The sequence below is a fragment of the Miscanthus floridulus genome, chromosome 2 (assembly GCF_019320115.1).
Source record: "Miscanthus floridulus cultivar M001 chromosome 2, ASM1932011v1, whole genome shotgun sequence".
In the NCBI taxonomy this organism is placed as follows: Eukaryota; Viridiplantae; Streptophyta; class Magnoliopsida; order Poales; family Poaceae; genus Miscanthus; species Miscanthus floridulus.
The window spans coordinates 156,078,359-156,087,252 of record NC_089581.1 but is presented as its reverse complement, the minus strand read 5'-3'; positions in this window follow the sequence as shown (position 1 = coordinate 156,087,252).

Below are 8,894 nucleotides of genomic sequence, written 5' to 3'. Positions count from 1 at the left end.
CCTTTTCGTCGTGGGCGCCAGAACGGACGCCGTGCGCACTGTCGCTGGCGGTACACTACGACCCGGCCGTCGCGGCAAGGAGCAGTGGAGCACCGCCGCCCTCGAGGCGCACGCCAACGAGTAGCGCCACCTCCTCTGAACCTACGACATCACGGCGCGCAAGCTAGAGGCCAAGCTCCGTGCGCAGGACGCCGAGGTCGAGCGCGCACGTGCCGCGCTGACGACGAGATCCACGCCACGACGCCCCCGCCACCTCCTCCTCTCCCTCCCTCGCCCGTGCGAGAAGAGGAGGCGCAGGTCAGCACCCAAGGAGACGGGGCGGGGACAGGTCGAACGGGTCGGCGACGTTCTCGGAGAAGGCGAAGAGGAAGGAGGAGTCGACCATGGTGAGCGTGCATTCGTAGGGCCAAACGTGACCGCCGCACTGGATGTGGGAGAGATAGGCTGCGATCTGCTTTTTGGTGGACGGCGTTCAACCTGTTTGGTGAACCATATGGAAGATTCGGCCCAGTTCGTTTGTCTAAAAAATAGTTAAAATACTATTTCAACTAATTTGTTGTAAGAGAAAAACATAGTTCTAATTAAAAAAAAAGTCAAACAAATCAGATTTTAAGACAAACAAACGGGGCCGGAAAGAGAAATACCTGGGTGGTAACTCTACCACGTGCTCGCGCTGGAGAGCTGACTAAGGAAAGAACTGTCGACTACTGTCGTGTCTGCTCGGTAGTTCACGGCAAAATGAAATCGAGCAAACAAAATGGATCGAAAACGAGGATAAGATTAGGGTTGGGTAAGAGTGAGCACAGGGCGGGCTTGCAGGGTCGGGCCCATACAAGACCCAAATGGGAAAAAAAATTGTTAGTTAGTTGCATGATTGCTTTAAGATATGGTTAATTTTCTAGAAAAGATATACTGGAGCAGCTCTTTTCAATTATAGGTCTCAAATTTAAGCAAGAGTAGTTTTATAGATCGCACCAGCTAGCAACCCCGTATATAAACCCTGTAGGTAAATGCATCCTCTCCATGGAAAAAAGGTATATATTACTATATATGTCCTTGTATGCAGTAAGATACCAATACGCCCAAAAGTGTCTGCACAGGTACCAATAAAATGACCTAGACGGCTAGACCAGGTATTCAGATAATTTTCTTGTGTTTGGTTCCAAGGAGTAAATTTTAGTCTGTCACATCGGATGTTTGACACTAATTTAGAGTATTAAATATAAACTAATTACAAACTAACTGCGCAGATTGAGACTAATTTATGAGACGAATCTATTAAGTCTAATTAGTCCATGATTTGACAATGTGGTGCTACCGTAAATATGTGCTAATGGTGGATTAATTAGACTTAATAGATTCATCTCGTAAATTAATCTCTGTCTGTGTAATTAGTTTTATAATTAACTTATGTTTAGTCCTCCTAATTAGCATCTGAACGTCCGATGTGACAGGGACTAAACTTTAGTCTCTGGAACCAAACACCCCCTCTCCACCGCACATCGCCCATGCCCCACCTCCATCTTCAACGCCGACGGGGATGAGCTCTAGCTGCCCGAGCACACCAGTGGCGTTGCCGTGGCTCCTGTCGGCCGGAACGTCGAGCGCCAGTCGCGCCTCGCCTGCGCCGGTGTCCGTGTCCTCGCTAAGCCCCTATTCCCACGGTGCCGGGATCAAGCTCATCATCTTGCTACCTCCACGCATCCGCCTGCTACGGCGGCGCATCCAGCCGTCTGCGGCCATGCCTACGCAAGTGGGAGAGATCTTGCAGAGAAGGGAAAGATCGATCTTGCTGTTGGTGCGAGGGTGTGCGAAGGGGAGAGAGAGTAAAGGGGACGGAGCGAGGCACCCGAATTTTTTAGTTTTTAGTCCTTTTTTTTAAAAAAAATCACAAATCTGCCCCTGGAGATAAGATTTCAAAATCTAGACCCTTAGCTCAGCACCATCGTTGCTGGCATCGAGCTTACATGTCTCGGCGCCAGCTCTTGAGCTCGAAGCAGACGTGGCGGGTGATTTGACAGGCACCTCGGTGCCAGTAACCCTGGCGCCGAGCTCAGCGCCGTAGATCTTGGCGCCGAGCTCGGTGCCAGGGTTACTAGCGACAAGCCTATCTTACGTATGAACCCCAATCCTTTTTCTTCCTCCCCCTCTCTCTCTCGCACCTCCCTCGCCTTGCCCGAGCAGCGCACCGCCGCCGCTGCCTGGGCCCTCTCTTGCCCTCGGTCGCACGCGCCTTGCCGCGCCCTCGCTCGACGTGCCGCCCGCGCTTGTGCCCGCACCCGCCGCGCCCGTCGCGCGCCACCGTCATCCTCGGTCGCGCCCCCGCTGGCCTCGGCACCTGCGGCGCCCGGCCGTGCCACCGCCGGCCCAACTCGTCGGCCTGATCCACGTCCGACTTCCGCTGTGACCCCGTCGACGTCCGTGATTCCGCCGTCGGACAGGTAAAAATTATGAATTTGCAATGTGCGTACTTAGTTAGCTTTGATTATAGTATAGTAGTTTTTGCATTTGTTATTTACTAGTTAATGTGATGACGCAGGTGGTTGATTTAGTTAGTAATCTAGTGAGATAGATATATAGATAGATAGAAACATAGGTACATAGATATTGTTAGATAACTACTTAGATAGGTAGTTATATATTTAGTTAACTAACTAGGATCTAGCTATTTAGTGGGTACATTGTATCTATGTATGTAGTTATTATCTTATTTACTTAGTTTGTAGTTAGAAAATACTTGTTAGGTACTATCTATCCTCTAATTTGGACTAAATGACATATGTTTCGTTACGTGTTTGAAATAGATGAACAACCTAGTGACCATTTATCATGGAGGCGCCGTTGAAAGCGATCGCTATGGATATATTGAGTTTGTTGACATGCAAAGCGTGTCTGTGCTATTCAATAAGAAGCCATCGTTTAGTGAGATGGTTGCAAGGGCTCGGGAGGAGCTGCATTGTCTTGGCGATGATGATGATGATGGCATTGCAGTTGAGGTGTACTGCACCTAGGTTCTCCTCCCAACATCCTAAGGTGAATGATCACAATTGGATGTGCAGATCAGTGGGAGAACAATTGGTTGTGCGTTGGGTGTTAGTTGATCCCATCCCTCATAGGGTTTCCCCACCAATGGGTCAACAGGCACACTTCGACCCTTCGGTCCCAAAACTTGATATGGATGTGGAGGTTGCACCTACGGTTCTTGATGCTCAATTTGCCCCCAATGAGCTAGTTGGAGATGCTGGTCATACTCATGATGTTGTGGTAGATCCTCCTCATAAGATCCCTTTGACACAGAATCATCTGAGTAAGTGTCTTATCCGCATGGTTATTGGGAGCTTACCCCCTTCCTTGCATCCATTTCTTTCATTCTTTCCTTATTTTTCTACTTATGTTGCAGTAGACATTCCTGATAATGTGGATGCGCCCCTTGTTGCTACGTAAGTGCTCTGTGGAAATGGATTCTGTGGCTCCAATAGTGTTGAAATTATGAATGATTCAGAGCCATATGAGATGGCAAGGGCTCTTGATTCTGATGATGATCGCCTTGTTGGAGAGCTGACAGAGAGTGATGTTGAGATGCTGAGACGTATCTTTCTGGGCCGCCGTAATCTAAAAGTTTACGAGTTCAGCGATCTTGCTCATTCCGATCAGGCGTGTGCAGAAGGACATGATGATGAGCTCCTAGAAGCTCATGACGTCTAGTGTAAGTAAATTTTATTTCCCATGCTGGTTTAAAATAGTTTAGTATATCATCTAACATCTTGTTTGGACATGTTGCAGGTGTCGTGGGAGCCGTACGATGGAGATGGGGCACTTCCTTTTAATTTGAGCAACATGTGTGGGTTCGACGACGACTTCTATAGGATGAGGTGCCCTCTAATATGTTTCTATGTTGTCGAGTTTCACCTATCAGATAGAGTTACACGCCAATTTAGTGTGAGACAGCTTTGGCCAACGACTCCGTTCTCGACTGGCGTTAACTTACACAAGTAAGTGTTTTGGTATTTCAAATGTCTCGTGATGGTCCATTTCCATTAATATGATGACATGTACATGGATTCAAGTAACGATGACATACGTGCAGGTTGGATCGTCAGAAGAACAGAAAGATTTTTGACTGCGAGAAGCACCACCAGTACTACATTGAGCAATGGGAGGAGATGCACGACAACGTGGACGAGAACAATGAGCCGCACACGAACCATGAGTTCAGGCGGTACCAAGCTTGGTACCAATGTGCGACACGTTGCAGGCTGAGGGTACAGTGGACAGAAGATGACTACGCCAACATCGAGTCCTCCGACGATGAAGACATGGCGTACGACCAATCTACTCATGTAGAAAGGCAGGTGGAGGCAGGACCAATCTTGAACAGAGTGGTAATCCAATCGAGCCGTAGCTTCCTTATAATACATTAGATTTTGTAGAAATCAACACAAAACATGTTGCTATCTGTTCAGAAGTATTTTCACTGAGAACTTTGTTACAGGGCAATACCCTCAAATGCTCCGTTGAAGACATTGAGTGCTTTCGTCCGAGAGTCAGGGACGACGACACGCATAGCTTCCTAGACGTAAGATTCAAAATATTCTTTCAAACATATTATTAATACGTTAGATTCTTCCAGTTAACATAATTTTGTACAACAGAGGTTGTCACGTTGGCTACGCCGTGCGGCTGCTCGTTGTGGTTGTAGGGCAGACACGACGCAAGACATATATGTTCCTCCCGCAGGCAGAGAACGCTTAGGTTCCTCTAGCCAAGCAGCTATAGGGGACGAGAACGAGGATGAGGACAATGACGATGACGATGTGGACTAGATGCACGAGGAGCTTGGCCCCTCTCAGCTCTAGGATGCTCCCTCGACTCAGCCTACACAGCCTCCAGGCATTAGGCGACGCCGTCCACCTGACCCTTACACTCCAAGTACCAGCGCTCTTGGTCACAAGGGTAAGGGTAAGACTAGGAGGCAATGAGGGTTTGTGGTAGATGTTAGTATGTACTACTATGTATTTTGTAGTTACTTTCCTATAACTATTTGGGATTGTATGAACATTGTGGACTATTTAGATTATGCAGGACATGTTATATATGATTTTGATGTTCGTTGTGGTTGCATTATGCCTAAGACCTCGACGCCAGCAACGATGGCGTCGGAGCAGTGTAAGCTCGGTGTCAGCAATGGTGACGCCGAGCTAAGAGTCCAGATTTTAAAATCTGAACCCCAGAAATATATTTATGATTTTTTTTAAAAAGACTAAAAAATAAAAAATTCGGACGAGGCACCTGCTCACACAGATGAGGCTCGGTGGGGAACAGATGGACGAGTGGACGAGAACAATTGAGAGCCCTATCGGGTTTTCTTGTTGTTTTTAATATGCCATCCTTGATCGTACATGGAAAGAGGAAATAAAATAATAAAAATCTAGTGCTGCACTGCTCTGTTGGTTCCGGCTGCTGCACGTGTCTATCATGTTCAGGCCAACGTGATCGATTAATTTGGGAAAAAAGTTTAAACTCCATACGTGCAATTAAACTCGGACGGAGTGAGTACGTGTTTGCACCCACCAGCCGAAGGAACAGAGATGGTTAGTCGTGGAAAGGACGCGCAGCGCTGGTTCAGGCTCACAGGAACATACATCGAGATTCGCACAAAAAGATATATGGACGGCCTGCCGCTCGGTGGTGCACGGGAGCTGCGGTGCAGCACGACTGTCCAAGAGAAGCAAGGGCAAATTAGTCTAAGAAGCCTTTTTCTTTCGCTTAACGTTGCCGAGAGCTGGACCGGGCCCATTCTTACACTGGCCCAGAAGATGCTTACAGGGCCTTGGGCTAAAGGCTAGCGCAAGTCCGTTTCCTTTCTCTCATGTACGCCTGGAAGAAATCTACCATTCCACGGCCCAATAAAAGGAAGGTCCATGCATCTATTCTACGGCATGACACAGTTTTGTTGTTTATTTACTTCGGGAGTCAAGGCACAAGTTAATTCTTTTTATCTAAAATTCCATAAAACACATTTTTAGGTAATGGAAAAACAGTTTAGCTTCATACATCTTTTAAAACAAATATTAGATCATGCTTATGACAACAAAGTCACAAGGTCAAACAAGAAAGTGTAACATTATTATCGGATACGATAGATAAAAGATCATCCATGACTCCATGAGTGGCAAATAACTATATGGCCGTTGGCATCACATTTTTGTGCCATCTTTATATTTACACTTAACACACTATTTTTTTTTATGAAACTGGAGGGGCTTTTGGGCCCCTACAGGCTACATTTATTAAAAATTAAAACAGAACAGAGGGGCTTTTGGGCCCCTACACTTAATACACTATTGGTTATTCCTTGAAAATAAATGAATTTGTAAGAGCTCCAAGAATCTCCTTATATCCTTGCTTATAATATAAGGAGATTCTTGGAGCTCTTACAAATTCATTTATTTTCAAGGAATAACCAATAGTGTATTAAGTGTAGGGGCCCAAAAGCCCATCTGTTCTGTTTTAATTTTTAATAAATGTAGCCTGTAGGGGCCCAAAAGCCCCTCCAATGCCCTCCAACAATAGCTTTGAATAGATCTCCAAATATTGTCATCCTCTATTCTAAGTTTCTTGTCAGCCAAAGATGGAGAGTGGGGTGGGCTCTATAGACTATACAATACTGTGGCGTGACGAGACTCAACTTTTGAAAAATCATAACCCTTCAATACGATGTCGGAAGAAGATAATTTTTGTATGTAAATTGTAGACCTCGATGAGATCTACAACGTTATAGTTTTAATTTTTTTTTCATTTGAGGATAGTAAGATGCTCGAAAAAATAATATAAAATTTCAGCACCATAATAATCGCCTACTAGCGCTTGCCGCATTAGAGCACTAATATATTATTTGTATGGAGTTAAATGAAAATACTTTTGATACCAAAGTTGTAGCTCTCAATGAGATCTACAACTTTGTAGTTTTGAGTTTTTTCATTTGAGGACGTTAAGATGCTCAAAAAATAATATAAAATTTCGGCGCCTCCCAAAAATAGAAAACCGCTTTTGAAACCAGCCGAGGACCAAATTTGTCCGGTTTTAATAGTTGGAGGGTGTTTCTTAACCGGTTTCATAATTGAAGGTTGAAAATAGAAGTTCGGTGCGAGTTGAGGGTTGGAAAGTGTACTTAATATTAGTTACTTTTTTATTCCTTAGATATAGTAGTACAGTATCTAAATGTACAACCAAACACACGCACGTACACACCCTTATGGTCCATAGGCGCCCGAGGTCCCTGCAACGAGAAAGTGGGGGAAAACCCCGATGGGAAACTAGTGCCGAGTGAGACTCGTACACTGGCCAGTAGGAGGGCAGCCACCGGCCTCTACCACCCGCGCTACGCGCGGTTCCCTAATATTAGGTACTATTGCAACAAAGCTTTGCCACTCCACCCCATTTATCTCTGGTTAAAGCTCTTTAGAATGAGACATTAAGCAGATTCGTGGTAAGAAGTTTTTTTTGCTACTGGTTCAGGTACGGCTAACTAGGGCATCACATAAGTGGTGTGACACTAGTGAAGGTTTACAACTCTAAATTAAATGAGAGATGACAAACCAAGAGACGAAAGAAGAGATCTGGGAGTGAGAGATTATGGACCGAGGTACTTTTAATAACAATTATAATAACATCTAACATTATAAGGTATAGATTTTGGCTTTTCTTCTTCAGGGCCTCTTTTGTTTTCTTTACCAACACAAAATGGGCGGTATTACTTTAGCATGTTAGTCCATTTCTTTCCGGACTTGCACGGGTTCTGAGTCCAACTTGATCTGGCTTCTCACACTTTCCATTTTGGCAAAGGAAAGTACAAAGGGGCCAAAAGGAACTACAGTGTGGAGACTGCGGTCCGAATGACTGCTAAGGATCGTCCGATCTTTTAATTTTCCGTGATGATGCGTGCGCGGAACATAAATACTCTCGACACTGTAGCACAGCGTCAGCGCCAGCGAGGGGCGACGTGCCAGCGCTACGAGCAGGGAGCAAGCCCAAACAAGGGCAGAGTGAATGCGGCGGAGCCACGCCATGATGAGCTCTCGCCGGTCGTTTTGCCTCTGCCGGCTTCCGGCTACTAGTCTCCCCCGCCCCGCCTCTGAAACTGCCACTGCCAGGCGCGCGCTGGGCTCGGGCGCGTCACCGTCACGTTGCATGACGCGCGCATGGGCATGGCCCAAGGCTGCGTGCCGTGCCATGCAGATGCAGATGCAGCGGCAACCTGAATCGTGCTCTGAACCCGATTCGATCGATGCGTGCGTGCGTGGCTTCCTCCGTCCGCTCCCGCTCCCCGGCCCTCCGATCCGCCAGGGCGCGCGGGCACTGTGCCGGCGTACGAACGCAATCACGAAGGCGCGCGGGGAGGGTCGAGGGACGCGACGCGATATCTGGGGTGCGGAACGAGGCTGCTCCCCGCGCGCGCCTCGTTCGCCGGCCCGCCCGAGCGGAGCGGCACAGCAGCATGATCGTGTCGTCGACGACGCGCGCGTCGCGGCAGGGCGGGGCGCATCATGGCGCCGGCATGCATGCAGGAGCCGGCGGCCCGCGGCGGGATCTCATGCTCATCCCCCCCATCCCCATTCGCTCCTCGCGACCTCGCAAGCTAGCTGCCTAGAGCGCGCGCGCGCGGATCGGAGAGGGCGCGGGCGCCGGGCGGGCCTTGTTGTAATCATGGGCCAAGATTTGAAGCCACTTGATAATCGCGACGCGGATGATTAGTGGCATTAGCCTGCCCTTTCGCGCGGATCCTGTTTTGTTCAATCCTGCGCCCACGCAGGCCGGGATTAGAGTAACAAATCCGTCTACTCGCTCGTACTATAGCCTATCTCTGCCGCTAGCTGCAAACCGCGCGCGCGCAG